This window comes from Scyliorhinus canicula, chromosome 3 (genome assembly GCF_902713615.1).
Source record: "Scyliorhinus canicula chromosome 3, sScyCan1.1, whole genome shotgun sequence".
Classification (NCBI taxonomy): domain Eukaryota; kingdom Metazoa; phylum Chordata; class Chondrichthyes; order Carcharhiniformes; family Scyliorhinidae; genus Scyliorhinus; species Scyliorhinus canicula.
Window position 1 is genome coordinate 158,114,655 of NC_052148.1, and position 24,636 is coordinate 158,139,290.

General features: G+C 47.6%; 1 long non-coding RNA gene across 1 annotated transcript in view; it reads right to left on the reverse strand.

The window, feature by feature from the left end:
* Positions 1 to 1,452: 1,452 nt before the first annotated feature.
* LOC119963056 overlaps positions 1,453 to 24,636 on the reverse strand; it is a 39,025-nt gene continuing 15,841 nt past the window's right edge. Inside the window, exon 2 of the long non-coding RNA XR_005460019.1 lies at positions 1,453 to 1,647. This is a non-coding gene — a long non-coding RNA (uncharacterized LOC119963056). The remainder of the gene's footprint in view (positions 1,648 to 24,636) is intronic.

Genomic DNA, 24,636 nt, shown 5'->3' on the forward strand with positions numbered 1-24,636 from the left:
TCATTGCTGTGATCGGAGGGTGGGTGTATGAATCACGAGAGGGAACCAACACCTGGTCCAGATAACATTCCCAGCGGGTGTCTGGGGTCAGGGGCCCAGGGCGGGTTGGCAGGGGATGTGAGGTTGAGAATGTCTGGGGGTCACATAGGTCCGGGGTGGAAGCCATAGCTGTTTGTCAGGCTCTCACCCTCTCCAATTCCTTACAGTTATCACATTATGGATGATATGGTGCACCTCACGGAGGCTGCCATCGTGTTGCTTCTGGCAGGGCTGGCGGCCAGGCGCCAAGACGGCAGTGGCAGCCGCGTCGACAGAGGCTTTATTTCTAATGTCTACCAATACAAAGATAAATCCCTTAAAACTAACTTGGTTTTCCAAACACTACTAACTGTAAATCCACTGCTGTCACCCCAGTTGTGGTAATTCTGCGCCAAAGAAGTGGAGTTTGAGAAAGGAAAGCAATATCGGAAGGATGTCTACATAACAGAGTGGGATACATCCCAAATTGTTGCTGGAAATATGAAATAAAAACAGAAATGCTGGATAATAATAGGTCTGGCAGCATATGTGGATAGAGAAACAGAGTTAATTTTTCGAGTCCGTCAGTCTCTTCTTCGGTGCAGACACATAGACCCTGAATGACTCTCCCTCTACCCCCAGGCAGTGCAGCCTGCTCCTCCAATTCTACCCCAGAATTTTTAAGTTTGAGGACTCTATCTCCTTCAGTTGTTCTGACTGCCGTCAATCAATAGGCTTAAAAATCCAAATTGGAGCTCCTAATGGCTTTGGCAGGATGTAAACTGTGCTCTATTTTATTCTTTCCAATATTGGTTCCTTCACTCGGTGCTTTGTTCTCCATGCTCATTTCTCAAAATGGAACATAGCTGCAACTATCACCCTGTCTGAAGTCCAGTTGATTCAGAAACCAAAATCAAAGAGCAAACTTGCAATCTTCCTGATTCTTGGTACCTCCAAGTCACAGAATGACTACAGATTATTGACCATGGAACAAATGTGTGCAGATTCTACATCACCTTCAACTCTCGTTACCTCATTCTCTTATGCTTAATCCATGTTAATTTGGAAAAGTGGACCCTTAAAAAGACAGACACATTTCCAATTCCAGGATTGTTAGATTCTTTAGTTCATTTTCTGCAGTTCTGTACTTTCATCCTGTATCTGGGGGAATTAGTTGATGAAATAAGTAATGAAGTTTGTATTGTTCTTCGAGAGCTGAAAATATTCAGCACCAACTGATTTGAATTGCTGCTTTGGTGATTACTCAGTGATTTGTTAATGAAAGATAATTTGTGAAATAGAGCTCCAAGCAATTTGCAGTGATTTGCGCTAATATTGCTTCAGTTCAGTCATTTCCTTAACCTGACAGTGACCAATTAAAATCAATATATTTCCACACTTCAAATAAAATTGGCTTTAAATTACAAATTAATCATTTCAGATTTTCAATTTATTAAATATATATTGAAGAATGTTGACTGGACAAACACATCTCTGAGGTTACAGGAACTGTCCTTGTCCTGGACAAAGAGACCACCAAGTTCAGTACTTTAGTGCCATGTGTTCTTCTATGAGAAGAGCATCATATGGAAGAGGAATGTGGGGGGGAGAGCCCAGAGGTCGCCATGTCTGTAATAGAGAAAATAATTGTATGAGGTAGATGACGGAGATATGGACACAAAGACAGACAGAGAGACAAGGACAGGAAGACACTTGTAGATACATAAACATAGAGATGGACAGGTAGATAAAAAAGTAGCTTTCACAAAATTGGTAACTTCAAATCGGAACAGGGTAGAGAAGAACACAGGCAGACGGAGCACTGGAGAGAGAGGAAGAATTTTTAAAACTTAATTATATGGGATGTGAGCATCACTGGTTAGGCCAGCATTTATTGCCCATCCCTAGTTGCCCTTCAGAATGTGTTGGTGAGGGACATTATTGAGAGAATTCTCAGATTCCCTCCTGGGAGGGAATTCCAGGATTTTGACCAGCGACAGTGAAGGAATGGTAATATATTTCCAAGTCAGAATGGTGAGTGAGATGGAGGGAAACCTCCAGGCGGGGGTTCCCAGGTATCTGCTGATCTTGTCCTTCTAGATGGTAGTGGTCATGGGTTTGGATAGTTTTGCCTTAGGAACTTTGGTGAGTTCCCGCAGTGCATCTTGTAGATAGTACATATGGCTACCACTGTTTGTCGGTGAGAGAGAGATTGAATGTCTGTGGAAGGGGTGGCAAACAAGCAACTGCTTCATACTGGAAGGCGTTGATATTCTTGAGTGTTATTGGAGCTGCTCTCATCCAGAAAGGTATTCAATTACATTCCTGCCCTCCAGATCGTTGACAGGCTTTGGGGGACCAGGAGGTAAATTACAGCCTTGCACCTGCTCCTGTAGCCATAATATCTATATGGTTAGTCCAGTTCCGTTTCTGGTCAATGGTAATTCCCCCAGGATATTGATTGTGAGGGATTCAGCGATGGTAATGCCATTGATTGTCAAGGGATTGTGATTAGATCCTCTACTGTTGGAGATGGTCATTGCCTGGCACTTGTGTGGCACAAAGGTTACTTGCCACATGTCAGCCCAAGCCTGAATATTGTCCAGGTCTTGTTACATTTGGACATGAACTGCATTAGTATCTGACGAGTCATGAATCGTGCTGAACATTGTGAAATCATCTGCAAACATCCTCCCTTCGGACCTTATGATGGAAGGTCACTGATGAAGTAGTTGAGGATGGTTGGGCCTGGACACTAACTACCCTGATGAACTACTGCAGTGATATGCTGGAGCTGAGATGATTGACTTCCTGATGGAACCATCAATTTACCAGACACGTGTTTCCGATATGAATCTAGGCTTTAATCGACTTACTACAGAGCCAGCCTGTTACCCGTTGATGAACTCTCAGTGAACTGCAGGCTGACTCTGGACAAGAGTATTTATACAGCAGCACTAGGGGGAGGAGTCGTGGGCGGAGCCAAGTGTGGAGCCCTGTACAAGCTCCTGATCATTCCCAGAGCTACTCCCCCTAGTGGTCGGATAACGCTACTGCGCTTACAAAGACATAGTGTGAATTATCATGTTACATTCACCACACTTCCAACCAGCACAACCATCTTCCTTTGTGCCAGGTATGACTCCAACCAGTGGAGAATTTTCCCCCGGTTCCCATTGGCTCCAGTTTTTCTAGGGCTCCTTGATGCCATATTTGGTCAAATTCTGCCTTAATGTCAAGGCCAGTCATTCTCTGGTGTTCACCTCTTTTGTCCATGTTTGAACCAAGACTGTAATGAGGTCAGGAGCTGAGTGACCTAGCGGGAACTCAAACAACATTTGTGAGCAGGTTATTGCTGAGTAAGTGCCACTTGATAGCACTGTTGATGACCTCTTCCAACACTTTGCTAATGATTGAGAATAGACTGATGGGGCAATAATTGATTGGGTTGGATTTGTCCTGTTTCTTGTGTTAGGAATATACCTGGGCAATTTTCCACATTGCCAGTCAGATTCCAGTATTGTAGCTGTACTGGAACAGCTTGGTTCAGGGCAAGTTCTGGGGCACAAGTTCAGGGCTATTGCTGGAATATTGTCAGGGTTCATAGCTTTTGCATTATCCAGTGCCTTCAGCTGTTTCTTGATATCATGTGTAGTGAATTGAATGGGCTGAAGACGAACATCTGTTTTTTAAATTTATCTTTCAAATTTAAAGTGCCCAATTCCTTTTTTTTCCAATTAAGGGGCAATTTAGCATGGCCAATCCACCTACCCTGCACATCTTGAGACTCACGCAGACACGGGGAGAATGAGCAAACTCCACAAGGACAGTGACCCAGGACCGGTGTCAAATCCGGGTCCTCAGCGCCGTGAGGAAGCAGTGCTAACCACTTCTCCACCAGGCCACCCTTGAAGACTGACATAAGTGATGCTGGGGACCTCTGGAGGAGGACGAGATAGATCATCCACTCGCTATTTCTGGCTGAAGATTGTTGTGAATGCTTCAGCCTAAACTGTAGCACTGATGTACTGGTCTCCTCCATCACTGAGGATGGGGGTATTTGTGGTGCCTCCTTTCACAGTAACTTCATTTGAAGCCTACTCGTGACAATAAGCGATTTTCATTTCATTTCATTTCACCTTCAAAAAACTCCAACACGTTAGTTAAACATGATTTGCCCTTACTAGGTCCCTGCTGGCTTTCCTTAATAAACCCCAATATGGTCAAGTGACTATTAATTTAGGGGCTGGTTTAGCTCATTCAGCTAAATCACTGGCTTTTAAAGCAGACCAAGCAGGCCAGCAGCACGATTCGATTCCCGTACCAGCCTCCCCGGACAGGCGCCGGAATGTGGCGACTAGGGGCTTTTCGCAGTAACTTCATTGAAGCCTACTCGTGACAATAAGTGATCTTCATTTCATTTTTCATTTCCAGTGCACTATTTAATTGTTCACCACCATTCACAGTTGAATGTGGCAGGACCTCAGAGCTTAGATCGGATCCATTGGTTGTGGAATCGCTATTATTTTCTGCTTCTGAATGAAATGAAAATCGCTTACTGTCACGAGTCGGCTTCAATGAAGTTACTGTGAAAAGACCCTCGTCACCACATTCCGGCGCTTGTTCGGGGAGGCTGGTACGGGAATTGAACCGTGCTGCTAGCCTGCCTTGGTCTGCTTTAAAATCCAGCGATTTAGCCCAATGTGCTCTTTGGGATGGAGGTAGTGCGTGTTGTAGTTTCACCAGGTTGACACCTCATTTTTAGGTATGCCTGATGTTGCTCCTGGCGTGCCCTCCTACACTCTTCATTGAGCCAGGGTTGATTCCTGGCTTGGTGGTAATGGTAGAGTGGGGATATGCTAGACCATAAGGTGACAGATTGTGGTTGAGTACAATCCTGCTGATACTGATAGCTCACAGCGCCCCATAGTTCCAAGTCCTGAGTTGCTAGATCTGTTTGAAGTCTATTTAGCACGGTGGTAGTGCCACACAACATGATGGAGAGTATCCTCAATGTGAAGATCAGACTTCATCTCCCCAAGCATTGTGCGGTGGTCACTCCTGCTGATATTGTCATGGACAGATGCATCTGTGGCAGGCAGGTTGGTGAAGATGAGGCCAAGTATGTTTTCCAATTTGTTAGTTCCCTCACCACCCACTGTGGTACCAGTCTAGCAGCTATGTCCTTTAGGACCCGGCTAGCTCAATCAGTAGTGGTACTACCGAGCCACTTTTGGGGATTAACATCGAAGTACCCACCCAGAGTACATTTTGAGTCCTTGTCACCCTCAGTGCTTCCTCCAAGTAGTGCTCAACATGGAAGAGTATTAATTCATCAGCTGAGAGGGGACAGTACGTGATAATCAGCAGGAGGTTTCCTTGCCCATGTTTGACCTACTGCCATGAGACTTCATGGTGTCCAGAGTTGATATTGGGGACTCCCAGAGCAACTCCCTGCCAACTGTATGACATCTCTACTGATGCCGGTTAATACATCCAGTTTCATTCCTTTGTGTTTCTTTTGTAGCGGTTGAATACAACTGAGTGGCATTTTTCCTGGGAAATCTTGTGGAAGATATTGACTGATAAAGGTTTTTGAAAAAGTTATTTCAGCGGGCATTTAAGAGGAAATCACATTGCTGTGCGCCTGGAGTCATGTGTCGGCCAGACCAGGTAAGGACAGTAGGATTCCTTCCCTAAAGAACATTAGTGACCAGTTGGGTTTTCACAATACTGGTATCATTGTCATCAATAGACTTTTTCTTCATGATGTGTTTTAAAAAACAAACATTTTAAGGCATTTATAACTCAATAAATAACACCCCCCCAAGCAACAATCATACCCAGCCAACATGGCTTATACACACAATTCCCCAGTCCCTCCTCCTCCTCCTCTTGATGATCCCACCTTAACGAAACCATCTCCCTCTACCCCTCTCATTCCCTAACACCCCCTTTGTATCTGCTGACAGTTTAGTTTTCCCCAAAGAAGTCGATAAATGACTACCACCGCCAGATGAACCCTAACACTGATCCTCTCAGGGCGAACTTGACTTTCTCAAGCCTGAGAAATCCAGCTATGTCACTCACCCATCCCTCCGATTTTGGGGGCTCCGAGATCCACGCTAATAAGATCCGTCTCCGGACTATCAAGGAGGCAAAGGCCAAAACGTCAGCCTCTCTTGCCCCCTGGACACCCGAGTCTTCGGACACTCCAAAAATCGCCACCTCCGGACTCGGTGCCACCCTTTGTCTTTAATACTGCGGACATGACATCCACAAATCCTTGCCAGAAACCCCTGAGCTTCGGACATGCCCAGAACATGTGAAAATGATTCGTGGGCCCTCCCGCACCCGTCCTCCACCTCTTCAAAAAAACCTGCTCATCTGGGCCATGGTCATGTGTGCCCGGTGTACCACCTTGAATTATATCAGGCTGAGCCTGGCACATGATGAGGATGTGTTGACTGTACTCAGGGCATCCTACTTTCTGATCATGGCTATATTTGCTGCCCAGTAATAATTCATAAAGTTCAGTAAAGCCAGCCCCCGCCCCCTCGGCTCCGCTCCAACAGCACCTTCCTTACTCGCGGGGTTTTACCCCCCCCAAACAAACGAAAGGGGAGTAGAGATAACCCCGGTAACTATAGGCCGGTGAGCCTAACGTCTGTGGTGGGTAAGGTCTTGGAGAGGATTATAAAAGATACGATTTATAATCATCTAGATAGGAATAATATGATTAGGGATAGTCAGCATGGTTTTGTGAAGGGTAGGTCATGCCTCACAAACCTTATCGAGTTCTTTGAGAAGGTGACTGAACAGGTAGACGAGGGTAGAGCAGTTGATGTGGTGTATATGGATTTCAGTAAAACGTTTGATAAGGTTCCCCACGGTCGGCTATTGCAGAAAATACGGAGGCTGGGGATTGAGGGTGATTTAGAGATGTGGATCAGAAATTGGCTAGTTGAAAGAAGACAGAGAGTGGTAGTTGATGGGAAATGTTCAGAATGGAGTTCAGTTACGAGTGGCGTACCACAAGGATCTGTTCTGGGGCCGTTGCTGTTTGTCATTTTTATAAATGACCTAGAGGAGGGCGCAGAAGGATGGGTGAGTAAATTTGCAGACGACACTAAAGTCGGTGGAGTTGTAGACAGTGCGGAAGGATGTTGCAGGTTACAGAGGGACATAGATAAGCTGCAGAGCTGGGCTGAGAGGTGGCAAATGGAGTTTAATGTGGAGAAGTGTGAGGTGATTCACTTTGGAAAGAATAACAGGAATGCGGAATATTTGGCTAATGGTAAAATTCTTGGTAGTGTGGATGAGCAGAGGGATCTCGGTGTCCATGTACATAGATCCCTGAAAGTTGCCACCCAGGTTGATAGGGTTGTGAAGAAGGCCTATGGTGTGTTGGCCTTTATTGGTAGAGGGATTGAGTTCCGGAGCCATGAGGTCATGTTGCAGTTGTACAAAACTCTAGTACGGCCGCATTTGGAGTATTGCGTACAGTTCTGGTCGCCTCATTATAGGAAGGACGTGGAAGCTTTGGAACGGGTGCAGAGGAGATTTACCAGGATGTTGCCTGGTATGGAGGGAAAATCTTATGAGGAAAGGCTGATGGACTTGAGGTTGTTTTCGTTAGAGAGAAGAAGGTTAAGAGGTGACTTAATAGAGGCATACAAAATGATCAGAGGGTTAGATAGGGTGGACAGCGAGAGCCTTATCCCGCGGATGGAGGTGGCTAGCACGAGGGGACATAGCCTTAAATTGAGGGGTAATAGATATAGGACAGAGGTCAGAGGTGGGTTTTTTACGCAAAGAGTGGTGAGGCCGTGGAATGCCCTACCTGCAACAGTAGTGAACTCGCCAACATTGAGGGCATTTAAAAATTTGTTGGATAAGCATATGGATGATAAGGGCATAGTGTAGGTTAGATGGCCTTTAGTTTTTTTTTCCATGTCGGTGCAACATCGAGGGCCGAAGGGCCTGTACTGCGCTGTATCGTTCTATGTTCTATGTTCTAAACCCAGAGATCACCGCATGGACCCGTTTTAAAAAAGCTTTTGGTATAAAAATAGGGAGACACTGGAAAATAAACAAAAATCTCGGGAGAACCGCCATCTTTACGGTCTGTACCCTCCCCGCCAGTGACAATGGGAGCATGTCCCACCTTCGAAAGTCTTCCTTCATTTGCTCCTTGAATTATACCAGGCCAGATTTAATTTCTGTAACTGCTCCCATCCCCGTGCCACCTGAATTCCCAAGTACCGAAAACTCCCTCCCATCACTTTAAACGCACCTCCCTAAATCTCATCTCCTGCCTCCTTACCTGGATCACAAAGACTTCACTTTTACCCATATCCGATTTATACCCCGAGAACCGGCCAAATTCCCCTTGGATCCGCATAATCTCTCCCATCCCCCCGAACGGGTTTGAAATATACAGGAGTAGGACGTCCGCATATAACGAGGCCCTGTGCTCCACCGCCCCTGGACTAACCCCTTCCAGCCCTTTGACACTCTGAGCACCATTGCCAATGGCTCCATAGCCAAGGCAATCAACAGTGCAGAGAGTGGACATCCCTGCCTCATCCCTTGGCGCAGTCTAAAATACTCCAAGCTCACTCAGCTCGTCCGCACACTCGCCACCGGTGCCTGATACAGAGACCGGACCCAGTCTACAAAGCCCTGCCCAAACCACCCCAGGACCTCCCACAAATACTTCCACTCCACCCGGTCAAAGGCCTTTTCCACGTCCATAGCAACCACTACCTCCACCTCCCTACCCTCGGAGGGCATCATGATAACATTCAATAGCCTTCTAACGTTAGCCATTAACTGCCTTCCATTGACAAATCCCATCAGGTCCTCCCATATCACCCCTGGAACACAGTCCTCTACTCTCGAGGCCAAAACCTTGGCCAGCAATTTAGCGTCCACGTTCAGTAAGGAGATTAGTCTGTATGACCCGCATTGTTCTGGGTCCTTCTCCACTTCAGAATCAATGAGATCGAAGCCTGTGACATTGTTGGGGAAAGAACACCTCGCTCCCTAATCTCGTTAAGTGCCCTCACCAACAGCGGACCCAGCATTCCAGACTGCATGTCCTCCAATCCCTCCACTACTTCAACAAGCCCGATTGGGGCTGCCAGACCCTCCACCAACCCTTCCTCCACCTTCAGAAATTTCAAACCCTCCAGAAATCGCCTCATCTCCTCCACCCCAACTGGGAACTCTGACTATAAAATTCCTTAAACACCCCGTTCACCCTTGCTGGGTCCAAGATCGTGTCCCCCCTCTATCCTTCACTCTTCCTATCTCACTCGCCGCCTCCCTTTTCCTGAGCTGGTGTGCTAACATCCTGCTGGCCTTCTCCCCATGCTCATACACCGCCCCTCTTGCCTTCATCAACTGCCCCACCGCCTTCCCTGTGGATAGCAGACCAAACTCCATCTCCAACTTCTACAGTTCCTTCAACAGCAGTGCCTCCGGGGCCTCCGAGTACCTCCTGTCCACCTGGAGAATCTCCCTAACCAGCCTGTCCATTTCTGTCCATTCCACCTTCTCCCTATGAGCCTGCACCGAAATCAACTCCCCACTTACTACTGCATTCAGTGCCTCCCGTACCATTGCTGCCGAAACCTCCTTTGTGTCATTTATCTCCACATAGTTCTGGATAGCCTCCCTCACCCGCCCGCAAACCTCCTCATCTGCTAACAGTCCTACATCTAATCTCCGGTGCGGGCACTGGCACCCCTCCTTGCTCACCTGTAAATCCACCAAGTGTGGGGCATGGTCCGACACTACAATTGCCGAGTACTCAGCGTCTAGCACCCTCTGCAGGAAAGTCCTTTCCAAAACGAAAAAGTCGATCCGGGAGTACACTTTATGTACATGAGACAAAAACAAAAACTCCTTCGATCTCGGTCGTCCAAACCTCCACAGATCCCACCTGTTCCACAAACCCCTTTAGCTCCTTCGCCAAGGTTGGCACCCTCCCCGTCCTTGAACTTGACCGATCCAGCCTCGGATCTATAATCGTATTAAAGTCCCTCCCCCATGTTCAGCCTATGCGAATCCCGGTCCGGAATCTTCCCTAACACCCGCCTCATAATTTCCGCGTCGTCCCAGTTTAGTGCATAGATGTTCACTAATACCACCTGTATCCCCTCCAGCTTCCCACTCACCATAACGTAGCAACCCCCCCCCCCCACCCCCCGAGTCTGCCACTATGCTCCCTACTTCAAATGATACCAGCTTATTAATCAGAATTGCAACCCCCCTAGTTTTAGTGTCTAGTCCCAAATGAAAAACTTGCCCCATCCACCCTTTCCTCAGCCTGGTCTGATCCACTACCCTTAGGTATGTCTTCTGTAGCAATGCCACGTTCGCCTTCAAACTCTTCAAATGTGCGAACACGCAAGGCCTCTTGACCGGCCCATTCAGCCCTCTCACGTTCCATATGATTAGCCTGGTCGGGGGCCACCCACTCCCCCTCCACACCCCCACCCACCCTCCCTCCCCCTAACAAAGTAACAATCCCAACCCCCCTCAGTAAACTTATCACCTACTCGCCCCTCCACTACACTTCCCTGAGCTAGCCCGCCCAGCGAGCCTGAGCTAGCCCGCCCAGCGAGCCTGGTAGCCCCCGCTCATGGCGCCAAGCATCTTCCCCCCCCACTGATTTCTCTCCTCCCCGCTCGAACATACATATGCAAACATTACAATCCCCAACAAACATAAACAAGAAAATTCCACATACCATTTCCCACTAAGAACAAAGTTTACCCATAAACAAAACAGAGCAATGGCCCCAAACTTAGTGCAAAACAATACATACAAAACCAGAACAAAATGAAGTTTCACAGCAGATCAACAACACAAATACTCCCCCCCCCCTCCACCAAGTTCAATGTCCTCCATCACCTGCCAGTCCCCTGTATTTGACAAAGTTCATCGCCTCATCTGACGTTCCGAAGTAAAGTTCCTGGCCCTCATAAGTGACCCACAAACGTGCTGGGTACAGCATACCAAACTTCACCCCCTCCTTAAAGAGGGCCGATTTCACTTTGTTAAAACTCGCATTTCTTTCGGCCAGTTCTGCACCCAGGTCTTGATAGATACAGAGTTCGTTGCCTTCCCATAAACAGCTCCTCGTCTGCCTGGCCCACTCAAGATCTGTTCCTTGTCTCGGAAACGGTGCATTCGTACCACCATCACCCTCGACGGCTCGTTCCTCAGCTGCTTCCTCACAAGCGCCCTGTCCACCTCCAAGGGCCGAACAAACGCACCGTTCCCCAGCAGCTTTTCGAACATACGTGCCACAAATGCATCTGCGTCCAATTCCTCGCTGTCTCCGGCAGGCCGACAATCCCCAGATTGCGTCCATGCGATCTGTTCTCCAGATCCTCCACGTTATCTTGCAGCCACTTCTGGTGGTCCTTTATCAGTCCCATCTCCACCACAATCGCGGTTAGCTGGTCGTCGTGCACAGCCACCGCCTCTTCCACCTTCTGGATCGCCTGTCCCTGGGTTTCCACACGATCAATCCCCGCCTTATCGGATCCAGATATACCTTCCTTAGCTGAGTAAATTGCTCATGGAAAAAGTCCACCAGTTGCTCCATCGCCCAATGGGCCGGCAGCTTTGGTTCCTGACCTTCTGCCATATTCCCCTGTGTCGCAGGCTCCACTCCCGTCTTCGACCAACATTCTCTTTTTTCAGACCACTTCTGGTCCATGAATCCATACACCGTTGGGGAATCCGTCTCCTCTACTTCCTCTGCTTCAGGGCAGCATGGTAGCATTGTGGATAGCACAATTGCTTCACAGCTCCAGGGTCCCAGGTTCGATTTCCGGCTTGGGTCACTGCCTGTGCGGAATCTGCACATTCTCCCAGTGTGGGCGTGGGTTTCCTCCCCGGCTGCTCTGGTTTCCTCCCACAGTCCAAAGATATGCAGGTTAGGTGGATTGGCCATGCTAAATTGCCCATAGTGTCCAAAATTGCCCTTAGTATTGGGTGGGGTTACTGGGTTATGGGGATAGGGTGGAGGTGTGGACCTTGGGTAGGGTGCTCTTTCCAAGAGCTGGTGCAGACTCGATGGGCCGAATAGCCTCCTTCTGCACTGTAAATTCTATGATTCTATGATTCTACTAGTCCCTTGTTTTGTCAAATCCACCGTAAATCAGGGGAGAAGGTCCAAAAGGTTCACCACGAGCAGGAGCTACCAAATATGTGACAAATAACACCATGGTCGCCACCGGAAACCCTCACATCCAAATGTTTTGAATTGAGTTTAAATTCTACCATGTGCTGTGGTGGGATTCAAACCCAGGTCCCCAGAGGGTCTCTGGATTACTTGTACAGCGACAATACCACTATGCCACTGCCTCCCCCACAGACAGAAAGAGGGAAAGCATAAAACGTCAAAGAGGCAGGTGGACAGTAAGAGACAAATGCAGAGAGATGAAGGGAAATAGTCAGACATGAAAATAAATAATCAGGGAGAGTAAGAAAAAGAGAGATAGAGGTAAATGGCCAGAGAGAAAACAGAAAGATTCAGTCAGAGGCGCAGAGGGAAAAAGATACAAACTAGAGGAAGGCAATGTCATTACCATCGCTGAATCCCCCACAATCAACATGTGAGGGTTGTCATTGATCAGAAACTGAACTGCACTAGCTATATTAATACTGTGACTGCCAGAGAAGGTCAAAGGCTATAAATTCTACGGCGAATAGCTCACCTCCTCACCTCCCCCAAAACTTGTGGGTGTACCTACACTTCAGGGACTGCAGTGGTTCAAGAAGGCAGCTCACCAACTCCTTCTGAAGGGCAACTAGGGCTAAGCAATAAACGCTGGCTGTGTTATATTATATTTGGTGGTAATATGTCGTTGTTTTTTTGCCTTTTGAACCAGAATGATCCGTTGAGTTGATGACAAAGAAACCACCAATCTTTAGATTCAAATCGAATCAAAACTAATTTATTGGATAACAATTAATTCAATGAAGTCCGCACATGCTACTGAGCTATAACTAGTAATAAAGTAATGTTGAATCTGTCTCGCAATAATCTATAAACTAATAGTCACTAATTATATCAGCATGTTAACTCTCTCTAATCTAAACTACTCCTCGTGGCGTGATTATTCTCTCTCCTTTGCTAACTACCCAGAATTCCCTGAGGTCTGATATTTAAATTGAGAACTGGTGTTGCCCTCTAGTCTTTGAATTACACTGAGATGTAATAATTAACCCTTCACTGGCTCACCTACATACATATCAATACATCCCCTTGTTTAAACATTTCTTTTCTATGTACAAAGGAAAAAATATATAATATTATTACAATACACAATATCTATATAAGTTTGAAACATAAAAAAGTACAACAGGAACAATTCACAAATCGAGTCTGTCTGCCTTCCTTTTTTTCCTGGTTGGCCTGTCCGACTTTCTTCTTTTCCTGGTTGACCTTCTTAAACCACTAAGAGAAGACGCAGAAGTTTTTACAGTCCTCTGTGAATCTTCATGAACTTGAGAATTTGTCTTTGTATCATTGAAAATACTTTCATGGACTTCCGGTGGCGGCGATGATCGAGTGAGCCGCACATTCGGCTGGCTCTCACTCCGGCGGGGCTGTAGGGGCTGATTCCCCGCAATAGCGGGACTGCGGAGCGGCAAAAAGGCGGCCGCGGAAGTGCGGGGGAACGGGCTGCATTGCATGGAACCGTGGCAGTCCAGGAAGCAGAGGAAGAGAGAGAGAAAGGGACAAAGGCAAGGAGCAGGGGAAGCTGACCTGGAACCTAAGATGGCGGACACACGGACCTCGGACTCAGGAATCCAGCAGGCGCTGGATAACATGCTGCAAGTGATGAAGAGCAGTTTTGAGTCACTGAAGTGGGACAACTTGGACCCAATCCAGAAAGCGGTGGATCAGCTGAATCAGAGGCTGGATGCTCAAGATGTAAAAGTTAAGGAGCTGGGAGAGGCGGTGGAGGAGCAGGCGGATGCGCAGACGAGTGCGGCGTTAGAAATCGACGGGCTGAAGGAGCGGCAAAGAAGACTGCTGGACAGAGTGGAGGAGTTGGAGAATAGAGCTCGCAGGAATAATCTGAGGATCATCGGCCTCCCGGAGGGGGCTGAGGGAGCGGATGCCGCAGCGTTTGTGGCAGACCTATTGATGCAGCTGATGGGGGCGGAAGCCTTTCCGCGACCACCGGAGCTGGAGGGGGCACACAGGGTGCAGTGAGGCAGGGGCGGCTGGGGGGACCCCCCCGTCCGATGGTGATTAGGTTCCACAGGTTCGTGGACAAGGAGCGGGTGCTGCGGTGGGCGAAGAGTGCCAGGAGCAGCACGTGGAACAACAGTGTTCTCCGTATATACCAGGACCTAAGCCAGGAGGTGGCTCGGCGGCGAGCAGCCTTTAAACAAGTCAAGGTGGTGCTGTTCAAGAAGCACATGAAGTTTGGTCTGCTGTTCCCGGCCCGTCTTTGGGTCACGCATCAGGGTCAACACCACTACTTCTCCGAGCCCGAAGAAGCGATGGACTTTGCGAGGGATCAGGGGCTGGTCCCGAAAAGAGGTCCCACAGGCGCGAATTAGAACCCGAGAACTATCGTATGAAGGGACGCCGAATGTGCCTGGAGCGCCGTTCAACGGTTTGCTGGGTTAAAGGTGCCATGCGGGACAGTTGGGACTCTTCCCTTTGTTTTTGGTTACTGGTTGTTTTTTGTCTTCCTCTTTTTTCTGGTTTTTCCTTTTAGTGTGGATTTTTATTTTTCGTGGGGCTCGCTGAGTGCACTGGAGCCGGTATGGTAACCAAGGGTGGCCGGTCAACGATGGGGTTAAGGACGTGGGTTGGGGTTTTTTGTTGTATTGATGTTCATGCCTTCCTGTGCCAGTGAGTTTCCTCCAGCGGGTTGGAGAGGGGGATGGGGCGCCGGGGAGTGGGGATGAGGATGGGGAAACAATGGGAATGAGACAGGGGGGGCGCCGGAGTGATGAGTCACCGGGCTAGCAGATTGGCTAGTCAAGGGAGTCAGGTGGGGGGGGGGGGGGAGAGAATGCAGCCAATGGGTGGCGGGGGTGGGGTTACTTGGGGATGTTGCTGGGGGGGGGGAGGGGGGTTGTTCTGCTGACGTGGGAGGGATTTGAAGTAGGCAATGGAAAGGAGGTCGAGGGTGGAGGCAGCCAAGAGGCGGGCCAAGAATGGCACGACGCGTGGGCCGGGGGTCGGCCCGAGAAAGGCTATGGCTGACCGGCATGGGGGGGGTTGTGCCCCCCAACCAGGCTGATCACCTGGAACGTCAAGGGACTGAATGGGCCGGTTAAGAGGGCACGGGTGTTCGCGCACTTGCGGGCTCTGAGAGCGGACGTAATTATGTTGCAGGAGACACATCTGAAAGTGTCTGACCAGACTAGGCTAAGGAAGGGCTGGATTAGCCAGGTCTTCCACTTGGACTTGGACTCGAAATCCAGGGGGGTGCCAATCATGATCAACAAGTGGGTGCAATTTGAGGCTGAGGGCATAGCCGCAGACAGGGGGGGCAGATACCTGATGGTAAGGGGCAGACTGGAGGGGAGAAGAGTGGTGCTGGTGAATATATATGCCCCGAACTGGGACGACGTGGACTTTATTAGAAGAGTGCTGGGGAAGATCCCGGACCTGGACTCTCGTAGGATAATAATGGGGGGGGGACTTTAACATGGTCCTTGACCCGGGGCTGGATCGGTAATGTCCCAGAATGGGTAGACTCCCAGCAATGGCAAGGGAGCTGAAAGGGTTTATGGAGCAAATGGGGGCAGTGGACCCCTGGAGAGCCAGACAGCCGACGGGAAGGGGTTTTTCTCACACGTCCATAAAGTGTATTCTAGGATAGACTTCTTTGTCTTAAGCAGGGACTGTATAGGGGAGGTAAAGAACACGGAATATTCGGCAATCACTATCTCGGACCATGCCCCGCACTGGGTAGACCTGCAGGTCGGAGGGGCGAATCACCAACGCCCACAATGGAGGCTAGACATGGGACTGTTGTCGGAGGAGGGGATCTGTGAGAGGCTTCGGAGGTGTATGCAAAATTACTTGCAGGTGAATGATATGGGGGAGGTCTCAGCAGCGATCCTGTGGGAGGCGCTAAAGGCAGTAGTGCGGGGAGAGTTGATCTCAATTGGGGCCCACAGGGCCAAGGCGGACAGGGCAGAGATGGACAGATTGGTTAGGGAAATGTGTCGGATAGACGAGGAACACGCGGAGTCCCCGGGGGACGATCTACTCAGGGAGAGGCAGAGACTACAGGCGGAACTTGGGGTGCTATCCACGAGTAGGGCCATGGAACAGCTTAGGAAGGCGAGGGGTGTGGTGTATGAGCATGGGGAAATGGCCAGTAGATTGTTAGCGCAGCAACTCAGGAAGAGGGAGGCGGCCAGGGAAATAAGTAGAGTGATGGATGGGGAGGGGTGCAGAGTGGAGGACACGGCAGGATTGAATAAGGTATTCCGGGACTTCTACGGCAAGCTGTACGCTTCAAAGCCCCCGGAAGAACCGGAGGAGATGAAAAGGTTTCTGGACGGGTTAACATTCCCAACAGTCGGCGGAGGGGGCAAGTGGATGGGCTGGGGGCCCCGATTAGAGTGGAGGAGGTATTGGGGGGCCTGAAGGCCATGCAGTCGGGGAAAGCCCCGGGGCCGGATGGATACCCAGTAGAGTTTTAGAAGAAGTTCTCTGAATTAGTGGGTCCGGTCTTGGTGAGGGTTTTTAATGAGGCAAGGGACAGAGGGACCCTGCCGCCGCCGATGTCGCAAGCCACCATATCACTGATATTGAAGCGGGGTAAGGACCCGGAAACGTGGGGGTCATACGGGCCAATCTCCCTGATCAATGTAGATGCCAAGCTCCTGGCGATTAGAATTGAGAACTGTGTACCGGAGGTGATTGGGGATGACCAAACTGGGTTCGTGAAAGGCAGGCAGCTGTCGGCCAACTTGAGAAGATTACTTAATGTGATAATGATGTCCCCGACGGGCAAGGGGGTGGAGATAGTGGTGGCGATGGACGCTGAGAAGGCCTTCTACTGGGTGGAGTGGGGCTATGAGAGGTGCTCGGACGGTTTGGGTTCGGGGAGGGACTGGTGAATTGGATCAAGCTATTGTATCAGACCCCAAAGGCCAGCGTCAGGACAAACAGAGAAGTGTCAGAGTATTTTAGACTATACCGCGGGACCAGACAGAGCTGCCCACTCTCCCCGGTGCTGTTTGCGCTGACCATAGAGCCGCTGGCGATTGCGCTGAGAACCGCAAAGGGATGGAAGGGCATGGTTAGGAGCGGGGTGGAACATAGGGTCTCTCGCTATGCGGACAACCTGCTCCTGTACGTGTCGGACCCATTGGGTGGGATGGAAAGTATACTGGAAACATTGAGGAAGTTCGGCCAGTTCTCAGGGTACAAATTAAATATGGCCAAGAGTGAAATGTTTGTGGTGCAGGCAAGGGGCCAGGAGAACAGATTGAGAGGGCTACCATTTAGGCTGGTTGAGGAAAGTTTACGGTACTTGGGGATCCAGGTGGCGCGAGACTGGGGCAGGCTGCACAAGTTAAATTTGACCAGGGTGGTGGAGCAAATGAAGGGAGAGTTCCGGAGATGGGATGCACTCCCGCTGTCGCTGGCAGGGAGGGTGCAGACTGTAAAGATGACAATCCTCCCCAGATTCCTGTTCATTTTTCAGTGCCTCCCGATCTTTATCCTGCAGTCCTTCTTCAAAAGGGTTAACAAGATGATCATGAGCTTTGTCTGGGCGGGAAAATCCCCGCGGGTGAAGAAGGCGATGCTTGAGAGGAGCCGCAGCGAGGAAGGGCTGACATTGCCGAGTCTGATTAACTATTACTGGGCGGCTAACATCGCTATGATAAGGAAGTGGATGGTGGGTATGGGGTCTATCTGGGAGCGGGTGGAGGCGGCTTCGTGCAGGGGCACCAGCTTGGCAGCCCTGGTCACGACTCCTCTACCGTTGCCGCCGGCCAGGTACTCCACCAGCCCGCTAGTGGTGGCGACCCTGCGGATATGGGGCCAGTGAAGGAGGCAGGTAGGGGAGGTGGGGGCGTCTGTTTGGGCGCCAATCTGCGACAACCATCGGTTTGCCCCCGGGAGTATGGATGGGGGGTTTAAGAGTATGGCGGCGGGCGGGGGTGGGGAGGGTGGGCGATATGTTCCTGGAGGGGAGCTTTGCGAGTTTGAGGAGCTTGGAGGAGAAATTTGGTCTCGTAAGGGGAAACGATTTCAGGTACCTACAGTTGCGGGACTTTGTCCGTAGATAGGTCCCATCCTTCCACGCCTCCCGCCAATGGGGATGCAAGACAAAATAGTCTCTAGGGGCGAAGGAGGGGAGGGCAGAGTCTCTGATATTTATAGGGTGCTCATGGGGGGGGGGGGGGTCCCAGACGGAGGAACTGAAACTCAAATGGGAGGAGGAGCTAGGCGGGGAAATGAAGGACGGGCTCTGGGCAGAAGCCCTGAGTAGGGTAAATTCGACCGCAACATGTGCCAGGCTCGGCCTGATTCAGTTTAAGGTCGTTCACCGGGCCCACATGACGGTGGCTCGGATGAGCAAATTCTTTGGGGTAGAGGACAAATGCACTAGGTGCGCAGGAGGACCAGCGAACCACGTACACATGTTTTGGGCATGTCCGATGTTTAGGGGATACTGGGAGGGATTCGCGGGGATCATGTCCCGGGTGCTAAAAACAAGGGTGGCGATGGGTCCGGGGTGGCAATTTTTGGGGTTTTGGAGGACCCGGGAGTCCAGGGTGAGAAAGAGGCCGATGTTTTGGCCTTTGCTTCCCTGATAGCCTGGCGACGAATATTATTGGCATGCAGGGACGCAAAGCCCCCAAAGACTGAGTTGTGGCTTTCGGACATGTCGAGTTTTCTGGGTATGGAAAAAATTGAGTTTGCCTAGAGGGGATCTGTACAGGGGTTCGCCCGAAGGTGGCAACCATTCATTGACTTCTTTGCGGGAGAGTGAGCGTCAGCAGGAGGGGGGGGGGGGGGAGAGGTTAGAGTAGAGTAGAGTAGGAGGGATAAATTGGCGGGTAGTGCCGATGGGAGGAGCGGGCTTGTGCAGTATGGTACGATTGAAATATTGAATGTACATGGATGTTTGCACATTTTTGCTTTCTTTTTATTGATGTCTGTAACTGTTTACAATGCCGAAAAACTACTTCAATAAAATTGTTTATTAAAATCCTGACACTGTCACTTGGAAGCAGTGTGTCCAATGTATTTGCATGTTGATCATAATACATTCTTTGTTTCTCTCGTTGATGTTTCATCTTTCGTATCACGGGTAGATGATCTGGATTGGATACTGAAACAGATGGTAGAGTAGTCCTTAATTCCCTGTTCATCAACATTTGCGCTGGTGATAGTGTGGAAAGCGGAGTTGCTCTATAAGTGAGTAACGCTAGATTCATGTCTGAATGAGAGTCCAAAGCTTTGGAAAGAAGTTGTTTAATGATATGAACTCCTTTTCCACTTTACCATTTGATTGAGAGTAGTGCGGACTTGAAGTGATGCGAGTGAAGTTGTATTCTCGAGAGAATTCAGCCCATTCATGACTGTCGAAGCATTGTTGATTGTCAGACATGACAGTGGTTGGAATACCATGTCTGGCAAAAGTTTCCTTAGTCGCTTTTATAATAGATCTGGATGTGAGATCCGATAACTTTATGACTTCCAGATAATTCAAATAGTAGTCGATGATTAGGACATGATCACGGTCATTGCAATGAAACAAATAAATCCCTTCTTTCAACCATGGATATGTCTCCAATGCATGTTGTTGTAGTTTCTCCTTGCATTGTGCAGGTTGAAATTTCTGACATGTTTTGCATCCAAGTATTATATCAGTGATGTCTCGATTGATACCCAGTCAATACACAGCTTGCCTTTCTCTTCTCTTGCATTCTTCAATGCCAAGGTGACCTTCATGTATCTGGTTAAGAATCATGGGTTGGAGAGACAATGGTATTACTATCCGATCAAGTCGAAGTAACGATCCATCCACAACTGTAAATCTGCTTGAATATTCCTGAACTTGGAACAATGCTCTTTTGGGCAACCATTGTTGAGATGGTCGATGACTCTTTGAAGCATTAAATCCTTCTTGGTTTCTTCATGGATGAGGTTCAGTTTCTTATGTGAAGCAGGAAGAATTTCAGCTCAAAGCTTCACTTGAGCTTCTATGTGCTGTATGAAGTCATGAGGTTCTTCTTCTGAATCGAATGAACATGATAAAGCATCTGCTTTAATCAAGTCCTTGCCTGGATGAGTTGAAGTTGTATCTCCTCAGCTTCAGCAAGATCCTCTGTAATCCCGGAGTCATATCATTTAGATCCTTTTGTATGATATGTACAAGTGGTCTGTGGTCAGTTTCAACAGTAAAGGTAGGAAGACCATAGACATAATCATGAAGCTTTAAAACACCTGTCAGTAAACCAAGGCATTTTTGCCTCTCTGTTTGGGTCAAAGAATGAAAGAAGAGGTGCAGTCGTCAGTTGAGACTTTAAATCGAGCCATTCCTTTTGATGATTGTTGGTCCAATCAAATGTTGTAGACTTCTTGATGAGATTTCTGAGAGCAGTGGTTCTGGACGAGAGGTTGGGAATGAATTTTCCTTGAAAATTCACAACACCTAAAAATCATAAATGGCCTTTTTGTCCTCTGGGACTTTCAATCGTTGAATGGCAGCAATCTTGTCGTTGCCAGATCACACACCGTGTTCTGAAACCTGGTCTCTGAGGAATTCCAGAGTCGAACTACCAAAACTACATTTGGTTCTATTCAGTTTCAAATCAAACTTAGGTACTCTTTGAAATACCTGTACGAATCTTGAGTTGTGTTCTTCTCTTGTAGGTGACCAAATGATTATATCATCCACATATACATGAATACCTTCAATACATTCAGTCATCTGTTCCATCACACGATAAAAATTCTCAGATGCTGAGATAATCCCAAATGGCATCCTAATAAAACAGTACTTACCAGAAGGCCTGTTGAATGTATATAACTTTCTATTGGATTTATCAAGTTGCATTTGCCAAAATCCTCTGGGAGGCATCCAATTTGGAAAAGATTTTAGCATTAGCCATCTCACTAGTGATTTCTTCTCTCTTAGGAATGGGATACTGCTCTCTCTTAATTTTCTTATTAAAATCTTTAGGGTCAATGTATATCCTCAGATTACCAGGAGGTTTCTCCACACAAACCATGGAGCTGACCCAGTCAGTCTGTTCTGTGATTCTTGATATAATGTCTTGATTTTGTAATCTTGCCAGTTCAAGTTTCAATCTCTCTCGAAGTGGTACAGGAACACTTCTCAGTGGGTGTACCACTGGTTTGGCATCCAGTTGTCATTTAATTATGTAACGGTAGGGAAGAGTATCCATGCCTTCGAAGACGCCTGGAAAACAATCAAAAATCCCTTGAATGTCGTCTTCAATCATTGGTTGAGGTGAACTCACACTATAAAGCCTCTGAATTAGGTGTAAATCCTTGCAGGCCTGCGCATCTAAGAGTGAAGACTTGTTTGAATCAATAATCTCAAATCTTAGAGAAATCGCTATGTCATTATTGGTAATTAACAAGTAGCAAGATCGCATTGAAGTGATGACATTGCCATTGTAGTTGCTTAACTGACAAGTAGATTGATTTTCAGAGTTTGCTTCAGCTTTGAGAAGTCAAGCCTATTGAGCAAATTGGCAGAAGCGTCAGTAAGAATTAAGAACAGTACAGCACAGGAACAGGCTCTTCGGCCCTCCACGCCTGCGCCAACCATACTGCCCGTCTAAACTAAAGTCTTCTCCACTTCCGGGGTCCGTATCCCTCTTTTCCCATCCTATTCATATATTTGTCAAGATGCCCCTTAAATGTCACTGTTGTCCCTACTTTCACCACATCCTCTGGCAGCGAGTTCCAGGCACCCACTACCCTCTGTGTAAAAAAACTGTGCATCAAACTTAAATTTGATTGGATGATAGAATCTACCTTTTTTAGTAAATAATCTACCTTTTTAGTATATAACTAACTGAAGGAATAAATGGCCAAAACTTAAAATGGCTTCTCGTAATATAGTGTTGAAACACACCAAACAGCAAGAAAGGCTGTTTCCCATGAGAATAATCAAGATATAAACCTAGACAGACAAACCAAGGACATATTTGCCCAAGTCAAAGATTTTGGGCAACACTCCCAGAAACGCTTTTCATAGCAACCAGTAAGATTCATAAGAAAGGCATATTGCAAATCAACTCATGTCAAAATTTGATGGACAAATACATATCGATTTGAATTCACTTTGAAAGAACTTTAACCCAATCAGCTAGAAAGGGGAGAGAAATTAATGACAGTAGGCATCTTTTAAGTATACATGCCGGTTTGAATAATTCATTCTCGAATCACTTACTTTAATCTCTAAAGCTACTTTTCTGCTCTGTCGCTTTGAACAGCTATTTTGATTGTATTTTCAACTTTCTCTATTCAATTAGAAGAACCAATAGAGCTTTGATTTGTATTGAATACAACTCAGGACTCTGTATTTGCTGGGACAAAACGAACTTTAAAGAGGCTCTGTATTGCAAGTGAAAAATACTGATCAAGAGATATCTCATTCGAACTAAATAAAAACAATTTACTCCATACACGAAGTTCTGTTTCATAATCTGACGAGTGGTGTATATCGTGCGGCGATATGAAAGATACACTAACCAAAACTCAGATCTAACAAATGGCGTTGCGAGCATTCCCAAGGAGATAAGGGGGAAAATTTACGAGTTGCACGGACGAAGGAAGAGCGGTGTGGCCTTTGAAACCTCACAGGCCCCCGGAACATCACAGACCAGACCAAACAAAACAATCTGAAGCCTTTGATCCACTGAGGTAAGGACTGAGGTAAGATACTTTTATTGCGCCTCAGCCCATCCACTGTCTCCTACCGGCTAAAGAATCCTGCAAAAACAATATTAAAAAGGAACTGAGATATGCAAGTGTTGAAATTGCTTATTCATATTTTTTTGGAAGCGTTAAACAGGGACAAGAGATAGTTTCCGCGCCTTCAAATAGTAATTATGGAAAATGACAATAAATCCATTTCTTCTAAAAGTGCTGCAGAGTTTCCCACTGCCACAAGAGAGAGCCCAGCCACAACAAATGTCTCTACTGAATTCATCTTTACGGAGCTTACAAATTCAATTCTTAAGCATTTTAATTTGCCAAAAGCAATTACGGAAATTGAGCTGAAATACAACATTACTCAAGGCCAATGGTCCTTTGAAGATGTTAAAATCATTTGGCAAAAGAGCGCCAGTTTAAGGAAAACTAATTGTATCAGATGGCCTCTTGCCGTTTTGCGAGAATTGCGTATTAGGTCCGCAGCTGAAATAAGGGCCCACGAGGACACTTACGGCCGTTAAAAAGGAGCTTGAAACAGCTTCTGCGCTTTTACAAAACTCAAATTACAAACTCCAGTGTTCAGATCACTCCGGATCTTATCTGCACCATCAAAACTGTGAGCCACAAAAACAACTTGCTGACCTCAAACTGAAAAATAACGACCTTCAGGTCACCAATGCGGAACTGCAAAGTACAGCATCTGACCTCCAAACCATTAATGCTGAGATTCAGACTCAATAAACAGCTTGAGGACATTAATAGTGACAACCAAGATCTTCAACGCATTAATTCCAATCCAGAAGGAAAAGTTATTTTCTGATTCAAAGTCCACAGTCCAACTTTTAACAATTCAAAACAATGAGCTGTTCTCCAAAAATATCAGCCTCCAGACAGAAAATGCACAACTCTTAAAAGATAAGAGCATTCTGGACACTAGAATTTCCAACTTGGAACATACTATCTCCCACCTTGAAATCCATTACAGGTCATTGACAAACAATCAAACACCTTAAAAAAGAAAAACAGCTGCAATACAAATGCATGCGAGCAATCTATTCAAGTCCCAAAGCTTGCTTTCACGCCACGTGGTCAAAAACGAAGTTCTGATGAGGACAATGATGAGGATTGCCCTGAATCTTCTGGTTACCATGGAAATGACATTCCTGGCGCCAGCTCTGCTGTGAAACAGCAAATCCCGAAACTAGCACCTTTACGAACTTAAAGGGTTAAGATGGAAACATCGAAAACGCAAGATGCTGATAATGTGTCTATCTACAGATATCGATACACACGACACTGGGTACATACTCCAGCTGACCCGGATAAGGTGGACAGATGGTCTAAATACCTCCCACATCCAAAGAAGGGGGGCTTAGCCACGTGGAATGAGATAGACCGGTTAAAAGGCATTTTCAGGGCAGCACGGTGGCCTAGTGGTTAGCACAACCGCCTCACGGCGCTGAGGTCCCAGGTTCGATCCCGGCTCTGGGTCACTGTCCGTGTGGAGTTTGCACATTCTCCCTGTGTCTGCGTGGGTTTCGCCCCCACAACCCAAAAATGTGCAGAGTAGGTGGATTGGACACGCTAAATTGCTCCTTAATTGGAAAAAATAATTGGGTAATCTAAATTTATAAAAAAAAAGGCATTTTCAGCTTGCACCCCATGGATGGTGTTCA